At 37.2% G+C, this 13,132-nt stretch overlaps 1 protein-coding gene and 1 non-coding gene across 12 annotated transcripts in view; both read right to left on the bottom strand.

Moving 5' to 3' along the window:
* Positions 1 to 13,132, bottom strand: part of CSNK1G1 (casein kinase 1 gamma 1) — a 183,341-nt gene that overhangs the window by 90,022 nt on the left and 80,187 nt on the right. The window lies entirely within an intron of this gene.
* Positions 8,294 to 8,483, bottom strand: LOC123584713. The gene has a single exon (XR_006705659.1). It is a non-coding gene; the product is annotated as a U2 spliceosomal RNA (small nuclear RNA).

The following is a 13,132-nucleotide window of genomic DNA, read 5'->3' as shown; positions in this document are numbered from 1 at the left end:
AAAAGGTAAGAGTTTAAAGAAATCCCAGGCACTTACAGATCTGCTTCTTCCAGAGTCCAGGGTGGGGACTGGGGGTGGGGGGGGAGGTCTCACCAATCAGCGGGTAAGCTTTTTCTCATTTTCCCCATTGGGCAGCCCAGGTTTCACAGTGTGTTTCACTTTCTACAATGTGAACTTGCCATCTCCCGTGAGGGTGGTACAGGGTATCTGCCAGGGTATGCCAGGGAGGGAGATGATTTAGCCATCTGACTGCTTCACATATAGACTTGCAGCTAAGCTCTCTGTTTTTACTCCTTCTCCCTACTTCATCCCTACTTTCTGAGCTCCTAGTGTCTCCAATTCTTTAGTTTAACTAGTGTAATTTATGTTACAAACCCCCCTACCCTTTCAATCATCAGCTTGCTCTGGACTGCTAAGTCAATTACCACTTAACTACCTACTCTCCAGCTTCAAAAATTTTATTAACATTTCTCACTTGTTTTCCTCTTCTCTCTCACTTTGTGTGTGTGTGTGTGTGTGTGTGTGTGTGTGTCTATTTATGCCTTAAAGAGGTCAAGAAGAATGTTCAACTCATCTTTTTAGCCCTGGCAACATATACAGTATCTGCTATGTAATGGGTAACAGATGCTTGCTGCAGTGAAAACAAATTCATTTAACATTCAGAAGGTTCTGACAAAGTTCTAGGATAATAAAAAAAGAAGCCTAGGTTATAATCAGATATGGATAATCCTAAATGCATATATAGGAGTTTTGATTTCCTTATTCAGCTTGCCGTGAAACCAACAAAGGTCTCGTGCCACGAGTAAAAGCATAATGGTAAAAATTTTATTTTAAAAATATTAATCTGGCCCCAAAGTATAAAATAAAAGAGAGGAGAATACCTAGAAAGAGGAGAGGAGAATACCTAGAAAGAAGATGAAGGGGAAGCTTTGATAGCAGAACATTTAAAGAATAAATGTTCTTTATGTGGTTATGAGCATTCCATGAGTTAGAATATGTGAAAGTACTTTCTAAACTGCAAAATGCTAGATAAATCTAATTTTTATCTACTTCTCTTATTATTGCAGGATATTACCCAATAATTGCTGGAAGAAAACAACTTAAAAATATGATTTATAATCAAGGCATTTCAATGAGACAAAACTAAGAACCTTTGGAGTAACTGTAAATGTGAAGGAGAAGGAAAAGAGAAGGGTCAAAAAAGTCTTCATCAGTTGAGAACAGAAAGAACCACAAGACGAGGCACTCTGCCACTCTACCATTACGATGCCTCCCTCCAAGTTCCCACTAAACCTAAAAGTAATTATGAAATGTTTCTCAGCTTCAACTTTCGTATCTATATAAAAAGTTGGAGCCCCTGGGTGGCTCAGTTGGCTAAGTGTTCGACTCTTGCTTTCGGCTCAGGGCATGATCTCGCAGTTTGTGAGTTCCAGCCCCAGGTCTGGCTCTGCACTAACAGCAGGAAGTCTGCTTGGAATTCTCTCTCTCTCCACCCCTCCCCCACTCACGTTCTCTCTCTTAAAATAGATGAATAAAGAATTTTAAAAATATAATCACAGAAACACAAGGAATAAGGAAGCCTATGTTAACACCAAATGTGATAGCTGATACATCACAGAATGCTGACTTGTTTGCTTACTTTCTCTGGGGCACCAAAAGAACTGAACACATGTCACCCTCTTCCAAAGCAATTATCCTTAATCCTAAGAGGCACTGGAGGTGACGAAATAATTCTCTTGTGCTATGCATCACTCAAATGAATTCCTTTGCCAGAGGCATCAGGAAGACGGAACAGGCCAACACCAAGTGCAGCCATGTAAAAGGCTAGATAATCACTCAGCCACCATCCTCCTCAGTGATATACTTACTCAAAAATTTTGCTCTGGAATAATTTAATTACAAAGATAGAGGGTTAAAATCCTGCCCATTTAAAATGAATGACTGCTTCAGCTAAAATAGATTTCTTAAATATATATATTTAAAACATATCAATAACTGTGAGAAAGGCAGGCACTTTAATGGACAGCAAAATGCCACCGATGAGATGGCATGATCCCAAGCACTCAAAGCTTTTAGTATCTGTTGCACAAAATCCACAATGCTTCCCACGCTCACTTCCTGGCTATGAGTTCTTTTATTGTTAATGGAAATGAAACTGCATTACATAGTAGTTTTTGGAGCTTTACGTCTAAACTCAGCCTTTTGAAGCAGCAGCCCTGGATGTGATGCTGCCCATAAAACCCACTGCACGAAGACTTCCTATTTTAGTAAGTCACCTACAGAGACAACATTTACTGTAAGCTTCATCAGACACAGCATTATTTCAAAGAACCAGCAGGCCTCAGTTCTCAAGAGTCACACTGATAAAGGAACATACAGCCTCGGTTTCCCAGTTTAGTTAGATCTCCAGCTGTCACATGTTCTGGTCCTAAAGTGAAAGTAGTACATTTATAAATCACTACCTAGAACTTGTAAAAACAAATAAACAAACAAAAAATCCAGCCAAATGAACTTGAGGTATTTTGTGTTAAAAGAAGAAACTGCTTTTTTGTAACTTTCATTGGTTACCATGTCTATTCAGGGCAAAGAGGGCAGGCTGGCCTAGCGCCTCTACTACCCAGAGAACATCTTTTTAAGTAGGTATTATGATTAGGGGTAAGAAGATAGCAAATAGTACTATAGCTTTAAAGAAAAGAGCCACAAATCTTTTTCATTTTTACTTAATTCTACTAGTGAACTCGTACACTGTGCAGAAATGTTTCCCAAATGGTTAGCAGTTAACAACAAGAGTAATTTCTCCTTGTGCTATGCTTCTTGAAGGGATTACTTATCAATATTAGTAGTGTATTATTAAAAAATTAAATCTTGCTCAACAACACCAGTAATGTTATAGAACATGTTTACTGTTAATATGCAAAAACAGGTCTTATTTATTTATTTATAAACATGTCTATTTTAGGCAATGTTTGTTAAAATGTTTTCTAAAGTGCAGGACGTGCTCCACTAGTGAAGTGTGAGATAAATAAATACAAGGGGTCCTGACCAACATGTTTTAAAAAAAAAAATAGTGTAAAAAAAAAATACAGTATACCACTCTTAGCATGGGTATTATTTCATTAAATGTCTGCTTCAGATATATATACATATTAAATTGTGTATGCAGTGGATCATAGCGTATTCGTTTTAGTGTGTCATGGTCAAAAAACAAAAGCCACTAATAAAAACCTGGGGGTACCTGGGTGGCTTAATTGGTGGAGTGAATTCAACCCAAAACAGTAATAAGATACCATGGGAGAAACCTAACCAAAGAGGTAAAAGACTTGTATTCTGAAAAGGGTAAAACACTTACGAAAAAAATTGATGACACAAAGAATTGGAAAGACATTCCATGCTCATGAACTGGAAGAACAAATACTGTTAAAGTGTCTATACTCCCCAAAGCAATCTACACGTTTAATGCAATCCCTATCATTTTTTTTTTGGAGCATTTTTTGGAGAACTAGAACAATCAATCACAAAATTTGTACGGCACCACAAGAGATCCCAAATAGCCGAAACAACTTTGAAAAAGAAAAGCAAAGAAGCATCACAATTCTGGATTTCAAGTTACATTACAAAGCTATAGTTATCAAACAGTATGTTACTAGCACAAAAATAGACACACAGATCAAAGAAACAGAACAGAAAATCCAAAAAGGGGACACAACTATCTGGTCAATTGATCTTCAACAAAGCTGGAAAGAATACCTAATGGGAAAAAAACAGTCTCTTCAACAAATGGTGCTGGGAAAACTGGACAGCTATATGCAGAAGAATGAAATTGGACTACTTTCTTTTCTTTTTTATTACTTAAAAAAATTTTTTTTTTACATTTATTCATATTTGAGAGTGAGAGAGACAGAGCATGAGTGGGGGAGGGGCAGAGAGAGCAGGAGACGTAGAATCAGAGGCAGGCTCCAGGCTCTGAGCTGCCAGCACAGAGCCCTACATGAGATTCAAACTCACCGACCTGTGAGATCATGATCTGAGCCGAAGTCGGATGTCCAACTAACTGAGCCACCCAGGCGCTCCTGGACCACTTTCTTATACCATACACATAAATAAATTCAAAATGGATGAAAGACCTAAATGTGAGACTTGTAACCATAAAAATCCTAGAAGAGAACATATAGGCAGTAACCTCTTTGACATGGGTCATAGCAAATTCTTTCTAGATGTGTCTTGGGAGGCAAGAACAAACTACTGGGACTTCATCAAAATAAAATGCTTCTGCACAGTGAAGGAAACAATCAATAAAACTAAAAGGCAACCTATGGGGCGGGAGAAGATATCTGCAAATGACTTATCTGATAAAGGTTTAATATGCAAAATCTATAAAGAACTTATCAAACTCAACACCCCAAAAAACCAAAAACTCAGTTAAGAAATGTGCAGAAGATGGGGTCCCTGGGTGGCTCAAGTGGTTAAGCATCTGATTCTTGATCTCAACTCAGGCCATGATCTCACAGTTCTTGAGTTCGAGTCCCATGTTGGGCTTTTCCCAGACAGTGTGGTGCCTGCTTGGGATTCTATCTCTCTTTCTCTCTCCTCTCCATCTGTGACCCTCCCCTGCTTGTGCTTACTCTCGGGGGTTCTCTAATAAATAGACTTAAAAAAAAAAAAAAAAAGAAAAAGAAATGGGCAGAAGATACGAATAGACATTTTCCCAAAGAAGACATACATGCTCAACGTTGCACACCATCAGGTAAATGCAAATCAAAACTCCAATGAGGTGGTACCTCACACCTGTCAGAATGGCTAAAATCAACAATACAAGAAACAACCGGTGCTGGTGAGGATAGGGAGAAAGGGGAACCCTCTTGCACTGTTGGTGGGAATGCAAACTGGTGCATCCACTCTGGAGAACAGTACGGAGGTTCCTCAAAAAGTTAAAAACAGGGGCGCCTGGATGGCTTAGCGAGTTAAGCATCTGACTCTTGATTTCAGTTCAGGTCATGATCTCACAATTGTAGGACCCATATTGGGCTCTACACCACACTCAGTATGGAGCCTGGTAAGATTCTCTCTCTCCTTCTGCCCATCCTGTGCTCCCATGCACACACTCTCTCTCTCAAAAAAAAAAAAAAAAGTTAAAAATAGAACTACCTTACAATCCAGCAATTGCACTACTAGGTTCTTAATCCAAACAATACAAAAATACTAATTCAAAGAGATATATGTACCCTGATGTTTACAGCAGCATTATCTACCACAGCCAAATTATGGAAACAGCCCAAGTGTCCACTGACTGATGAATGGATAAAGATGTGGTATGTGTGTGCGCGCACACATTCGCACACACACACACACACACAATGGATTATTACTCAGCCATTAAAAAAGAATGAAATCTTGTCATTTGCAATGACACAGATGGAGCTAGAGAGTATTATGCTAAGTGAAATAAATCAGTCAGAGAAAGACAAGTACCATATTACTTCATTCATACGTAGGATTTAAGAAACAAATGAACAAATGGGGTAAAAAAGAGGGAGGCAAACCAAGAATCAAACTTTTTTTTTTTAATTTTAGAGAGACAGTGAGAGAGAGTGAGCATGACTGGGGAAGAGGACAAGAGGGGGAGAGAAAGAAAAGGAATGAGAATTTCAAGCAAGCTCCACACCCATTGTGGAATAGAGGCTTGACACAGGGCTCAATCCCATGACCCTGAGATCATGACCTAAGCCGAAATCAAGAGTTGGACACTCAACTGACAGAGCCACCCAAGTGTCCCCCCCTCACTTTTTTTTTTGAAAGACTCTTAACTAGAGAACAAATTGTTGGTTACCAGAGGGGAGGTGGGTGGGTAGGGATGGGTAAAATAGGTGATGAGGATTAAGGAGAGCACTTGCTGTGGTGAGCACTGGGTATTTTATGGAAGTGTTTAAATCACTATATTGTAACCTGAAACTAATAATGCACTATATGCTAACAAACTGGAATTTAAGTAAAAACTTTAAAAAAACATGCACATGAAAAAAAATTTTTTAATCAAAACCTTCTGGAAAGCAGTTTCAATGATCTCAATTTGAGTCAGTGATTGGCCTAACTTCATTGACTTTTGATAGTAAGAAAAATGAGGGGTTCTCTAATGGCTCAAAGTCTGGAATAAGGCTTAGTAGGGTGAAATAAAAGGGTGGGACGGTATTTATAAATGGGATCAAAGAAAGACCCATATATCCCGTTTCAAGAAGGGGAGCCTATGAAGTACTTACAGAGGCCTCTGCTTTACTAAGCAAATGAGTAAAACTTTCTATATCAGAGTGGTGAGAAAAAAAATTGGAATCAATCACTCCAGAAAGCATGATATTCTGCAGCAGAAAAATACTAAAGTACTTTATTTTTTGAATTTAATTATTACGTAAAGTTTTAAAGTTTTATAATGATTACCCCATGTAACCTCACCCAATTTCAATAACTAAATTGTTTTGAAGCAAATCCCAGGTATTATATTTTACTAAAAAATATTTCATTAAAGAGGCGCCTGGGTGGCTCAGTCAGTTAAGCATCCAACTTCAGCTCATGTCATGATCTCATGGTTCGTGAGTTCGAGCCCTGGGTCAGGATCTGTGCTGAAACCTCAGTGCCTGGATCCTGCTTCAGATCCTGTGTCTGTCTGTCTCTCTCTCTGCCCCTCCCCCACTCATGCTCTGTCTCTCTCTCAAAAATAAACATTTAAAAAAACTTTTTTATTAAAAAAAATTTCATTATGAATCTCTAATAGATGTGAAGTACTTTTTCAGAACAGGCAGATGACTTGGTATTTGAAGACTTCTGCAATATAAATGTGGCAAATCAGAAGACCAAATGGAGATCCATGGACAAGGAGAAGGCTATACCAGTCAGACATTCAAGCCACTCAGGAAGAAAAGTCTACTTGGTCCTTTCAACAGTAAAAGGATTGAAAGTGAAAAAATACAACTATGAAAAGAGTTCAAAGTGGTTCTAGAAGCAAGTGATTCTAGAAAAACTAAAACCATGGATTGTCAATTATTTGAATTTGATCATCAGCTAAAACAGTCTAATATGTTATTAATATTTGTTCTTTTGTTGTTTGTGCTTTTGTTCTTAACTAGGAATCCACTGCCAAATCTGAGGGTGTGAAGATTTAGACTTATCGTCTAAGAGATTTATAGTTTGGGCTCTTACATTTAGTTCTTTGATCCACTTTGGATTAATTTTTGAATATGGTATGAGGTCCAGGTTCAAATCAAATCCTTTGCATGTGAGTATCCAGTTGTCTTAAGAGCATTTATTGAAAAAATATAGTTCTCCATTGAATGGTCTTGGCACACTGGTCAAAAAGCAATGGACCACAGATGATTCTCAATCTATTATGTCTATTATAATGCCAGTACCGCTGGCATTAGATCACTGTTGCTTTGTAGTTAAGTTTTGAAATAAAAAAGTGTGAGTCAGGGGCGCCTGGGTGGCGCAGTCGGTTAAGCGTCCGACTTCAGCCAGGTCACGATCTCGCGGTCCGTGAGTTCGAGCCCCGCGTCGGGCTCTGGGCTGATGGCTCGGAGCCTGGAGCCTGTTTCTGATTCTGTGTCTCCCGCTCTCTCTGCCCCTCCCCCATTCATGCTCTGTCTCTCTCTGTCCCAAAAATAAATAAAAAACATTGAAAAAAAAATTAAAAAAAAAAAAAGTGTGAGTCATTCAACTTTATTCTTGTTTTTCAATACTGTTTTGGCTCTTCTGGGCACCTTGCAACTACATATGAATTTTACGATCAGCCTGTCAATTTCTACAAAGAAGCCCAGCTAGAATTCTGACAGGGATTGTGTTAAATCTGTAGATCAGTTTGGGGAGTACTACCATCTTAACAATATTAAGTTTGATCCCTAAATATGAAGGTCTTTCCATGTATTTAGGTCTTTAATTTCTTTTAACATTTTACAGTTTCCAGAGTATAAATTTTACACTCATTTTGTTAAATTTATTCTATTTTGATAGTATTGTAAACAGAATTGTTTTCTTAACTTCGTTTTCAGGTTAAATACAGATGCTTTTGTTTAATAACAATTTGGACCTCTTCTCTCATGATCCATTCCCCGAAGGATATTATGTCTTTTAATTAGAAAAGACTGAGCCACCCAGGCACCCCAAGTATCAGTAATTTTTAATTCTGACCGAAGGGGCATGGGGATGTACATAAAAGTGCTCTCATAGCTCAGTTGTGAACAATATTTTCACAACCATACAACTATAAATGTAAAAAAAAACCCGGTGTGTGTGTGTGCTTTAGCCCCAGAGGGGGTGCACCATTCTTGGAGGTACTGTAATACCATGTTGATGCACAGAGTGAATGGGGCAAGCACCTATTCCATCTCCCTGCTCTAAAAAACATTTAACTTACTGTCCTTGGATACAGGACATATCAGATATTAAACTAATAAGAACAGATACTATACTTGATCTTAGCCAAGAGGCCAAGAAGTAACTGTGTAGAAAAATGGTTTAACAAAGTATATGATGTAAGTATACAGGGAGAACATGGGGGAGTGACTGGTATGGTGTACACAAGAAAAATGAAAACCAATATTCAATAACACTTAAAAAAAGGAAGCATCTAGAGGACATGGTTAAAAGAGTGGAAATGCTTGTCTGTAGAGATCAGGACTTTACTACCTATGCCATATGGTTATTTTCATTAAAATTATTATAGGGCACCTGGGTGGCTCAGTCGTTTAAGCATCTGACTTCAGCTCCGGACATGATCTCACGGTTGGTGAGTTCAAGACCCACATCAAATCCTCTGTCCCCCTCTATCTCTACCCCTCTCTCACACTATCTCAAAAACAAACATTAAAAAAATTAAATTATAAAAGGGTGTTGGCTGACTCTCAGTAAAGCATGCGACTTTTGATCTCAGAGTTGTGAGTTCAAGCCCCACACTGGGTATAGAGATTACTTAAAAAATAAAGTTAAAATAAAAAATTAAATTTTAAAAAATAGATTATCTAGGGGCACCTGTGCAGCTCAGTTGGGTTGAGCATCTGACTTCAGCTCAGGTCATCATCTCACAGTTCATGAGTTCAAGCCCCACATCAGGCTCACTGCCATCAGCACAGAGTCTACTTCAGAGTCCACTTCAGATCCTGTCCCTCTCTCTCTGCCCCTCCCCTGCTTGTACTCTCTCAAAAATAAATAAAACACTAAATAAATAAGTAAGTAAGTAAGTAAGTAAGTATCTATAAGCATTCTCTTGCCCTAGTAACCCCAACTCAGGAAAAAAACTGGATTAACCTAGACTTTTTGGAAAAGTACAAGTTCAGGCAGTTTTCTCCTTAGGATGCATGATGACATCATGTAAATATTGATTCTAAACTCTCCTCATAATAAATCCCAAATCATCTTTGCTTCATAGTACTGCTCACACAATTCCAGATGGCTTTTAGCAATCCTGGCAATTTCACCATTAAATTCTCCTGATAAACTAGCCAAGATACCAATGCATAATCCTGCAAGAATCTTATCTGTGACACTCTAAAATTACCATATTAATGTGATACGGACTGTGTGTCTGCGAATGTGGTTAAAGGGCTAAATGGGTGATGGGTACTAAGGAGGGCACTTGCTTGATGAGCACTGGGTATAATATATGCAATGAATCATTAAATTCTACTCAGGAAACCAATACTACAACTATATGTTAACTAAATTTAAATACAAACTTTAAAAAATGAAAAAATAAAAATAAATAAAACTTAAAAATAAAGTGCTTTAACAAACTCTGTTAAAGTGCTTTAACAAACTCCTGGAGTTAAAATCAACAGAATGTAATTCTAAAAGAAATTTAAGCTATGATACTACTAGGAACAAGAATTTTATACTTATTTGTGATTTTTCAAGAAAGTTAAAACGCATTATTTCTGGAATCAGAATTTTAATATTTTTAAATATTTATTTATTTTTGAGAAAGAAAGACTGGAGGAGGGGCAGAGAGAAGGAGAGAGAGAGAATCCCAAGTAGGCTCCACACCTTCAGCAGAAGCCCTACTCAGGGCTCGAACTCACCAACCTAGAGATCACGACCTGAGACAAAACGAAGAGCCAGACGCTTAACCGACTGAGCCACCCAGGCACCCCTGGAATCATAATTTTAAATTAAGTCCCTCCACAACATACTGTAGAAGCAAAACAAAGAATATAATCTATTATACAACTGTTAAGTGGGAACATAAACATCCCTTAGCGAAGTATTTTGTCAGTTTTACAACTTACTTTTAAATGGTTCAAACACACACTCTCTCTCTCTCTCTCACACACACACACACACTCTCTCACACACCCACACTCTCACACCAATGTTCACAAACATATCTCCAAAGATATAAAGCATCTGGAAAAAACATTAACTGGTAAATTGAGGTAACAGTATATTATGGATAATCGCCAACCTGATTTTTTTTTTTACTTTTTAGTAAAATTTTGAAAATCTTCTTCATACAAAGTTGGAAAAAATTAAAACACAAGTTTAAACAATATGTGTATTATAGGGCACCCGGGGGCTCAGTCAGTTAAGCATCCTACTCAGTTTCAGCTTAGGTCATGATCTCGCAGTTTCGTGAGTTCAACCCCTGCGTTGGGCTCTGTGCACTGACAGAGGGAGCCTGCTTGGGATTCTCTCCCTGCCCCTCCCCCACTTGTGTTCTGTGTCTCTCAAATTAACTTAAAAAATTTTTTTTAAATCAAGAATATCTGTATTATGTGTACAAATTAAATGCTCACTATGTACCAACCACTGTCTTAAATGATTATATGCATTACCTGGATTTTATCTTCACAACACATCTGTTAAATTAGGTATTATTTCTACTCTCATCTTATAGAGGAAAAAAATAAAACCTGGAAAGGCAATATGACTTCAGGACTCTTACTTTTAAGAAAGAAAGTAATGACACGACTTCTAAACTTGTTTTAGTTTGTTCCATCCAAAGACCCTATAAATTTGCAAATATATAGGAAAACCTTAACAATGTTGTAAAAGCACCTTATAATCAGTGTTAATGTTTCACTGCTTGGCATGGTTTTTGGCTGATACAGACTTTGTTCTATTTGTTCAAATGATAAGATTTACTAGAAACTATGAATAAAAAAGTAACATTTGATTTTACAATGCCTTCACTTTCATCTAGAGAATAAACACTTAAATTTTATCTTAAGCCTATATTCTTTCAGATGAATGATATTCAAAAAATTTTAACGGAGAATAGTATCTTGTAAATAAAATCTTACTGAAAACTTAATATATAGGTGACAGAATCCTGTCTCCTCACTCTTCCTTTCTCATTCCCTCACAGTGCAAAATAAAGGCTCTGAGACTTTGTGGGACACAATATGAAACCAAGTGCTTTAGAATCTATAAACCGTTAATGATCACAACTGCCAAACACAGAACTCGCTGGTAAAAGCTGAAGTTACAAATTCCAATTTAAGTTCATTAGTGATAGGTAAGAAAACAACAATATGCAGAGAAGTTGTCATGTACACCCTACTTTAGACACAGAAGTAAGTATCTTATTTTAGAAGTCAGGGAGGAGTGTGTCAAAGGATAAGCTGCTACCCTTAGCCAATTTACCTTCTGTGCTAACATACTTTAGCGATTTCATCAGATAACAAAGACGAAAAAGAGCAAAAAAATCAATTCTTTATGCTTCCATTTTTTTATTTGCAAGTAAAAAGATTTTCTAACAATGTTCTATTTCACAAGGGTAATATGAAGATTATTAAAATTATATGCAAGATTGTAGAGTCTCAGGGGTCTGCCATAAATATAAGTACATACCCATTAGAATGTAAAAGAAATATCATCTCCTTATTCTTGCAACTAAAGAAAAACAAGCCATTATTACTAGACTACATTAAATGTAGACAACATTTTCTTAATTCTGGAGGAACAGAATCATTTACATCTTAATGTTTACATGATTCTTTCCAGACCAGGTTCAGCAGAATACTCAAAACTTAAAAAAAAAAAAAAAAAAAAAAGTCCTCAAATTAGCCTCCATGTTTCTCATTTAATAAAAAACAACTTGCAGATCTGTGTCTACTCCATCATGTCCTCCTAGCTTTTATTCACAATCATTCTTCATCAATCTTCCTTTCTTGAATCTTCAAAATTCCCTTATCTACTAAGGCAATCAATGTACACATATAAGACTCCATAGAAATAATCTTTCCATTGAGAAGCAGACAAAGGCCACAAAGAAGTAACTCTTAAAAGAAGAAATATAAATCAACGTGTGAAGATGTTTAACTTGGGGCATGTGGCTGGCTCAGTTGGTAGAGCATGCAACTCTTGATCTTGGGGTTGTGAGTTGGAGTCCCATGTTAAGGATGGAGTTTACTTTAAAAAGATATTTAATTTTACCCATGAACCTATACACATTTAACAAGATACCATTTTCCCTTATCAGACAACCATAGATGAAAATATTTTTAATAATTTAGTTCAAGGTTTTTGAAGGGGTAGAGAAAGAACCATTTAAGCACACACACGCACAGAGAGGCAGAAAGTAAAGAGAAACCACCTTTCTAGGAGGCAAATTTATAATATGTAATAAAATTGCAAGTATGTATATCCCTTGACTCAGAGTGTACACTTCCAGGATTTATCCTAAGAAAATAATCAGCCAAGTTTGTACTATGAAGATGGGATGTACTACAAGCATCTACAAGGATGTTCAGTATAGTATTATTTATAATGTGAAAAAACACAATTTATACATATATATATTGACTAAATAAATTACTGAATTAACTACAGACATTAAAAATGAATGATCTATTTTTTAAGTTAGAAGTTCCTGCTATATTAAGTGATAAAAGCAGGTTTATAGTACAGTTTGACTGCATTTCCTTTTTTAAAAAAAACTTTTTTAATGTTTATTTTTGAGAGACAGAGTGCAAGCGGGGGAGGGGCAGAGAGAGTGGGAGACACAGAATCGGAGGCAGGTCCCAGGCTCCAAGCCAGCAGCAAAGAGCCAGACGTGGGGCTTGAACCCACGAACCCTGAGATCATGACCTGAGCTGAAGTCGGATGCTTCAACGACTGAGCCACCCCAGGCACCTCTTGACTGCATTTCTAA

The sequence above is a fragment of the Leopardus geoffroyi genome, chromosome B3 (genome assembly GCF_018350155.1).
Source record: "Leopardus geoffroyi isolate Oge1 chromosome B3, O.geoffroyi_Oge1_pat1.0, whole genome shotgun sequence".
In the NCBI taxonomy this organism is placed as follows: Eukaryota; Metazoa; Chordata; class Mammalia; order Carnivora; family Felidae; genus Leopardus; species Leopardus geoffroyi.
This window is presented reverse-complemented; position numbering and strand designations above follow the sequence as displayed.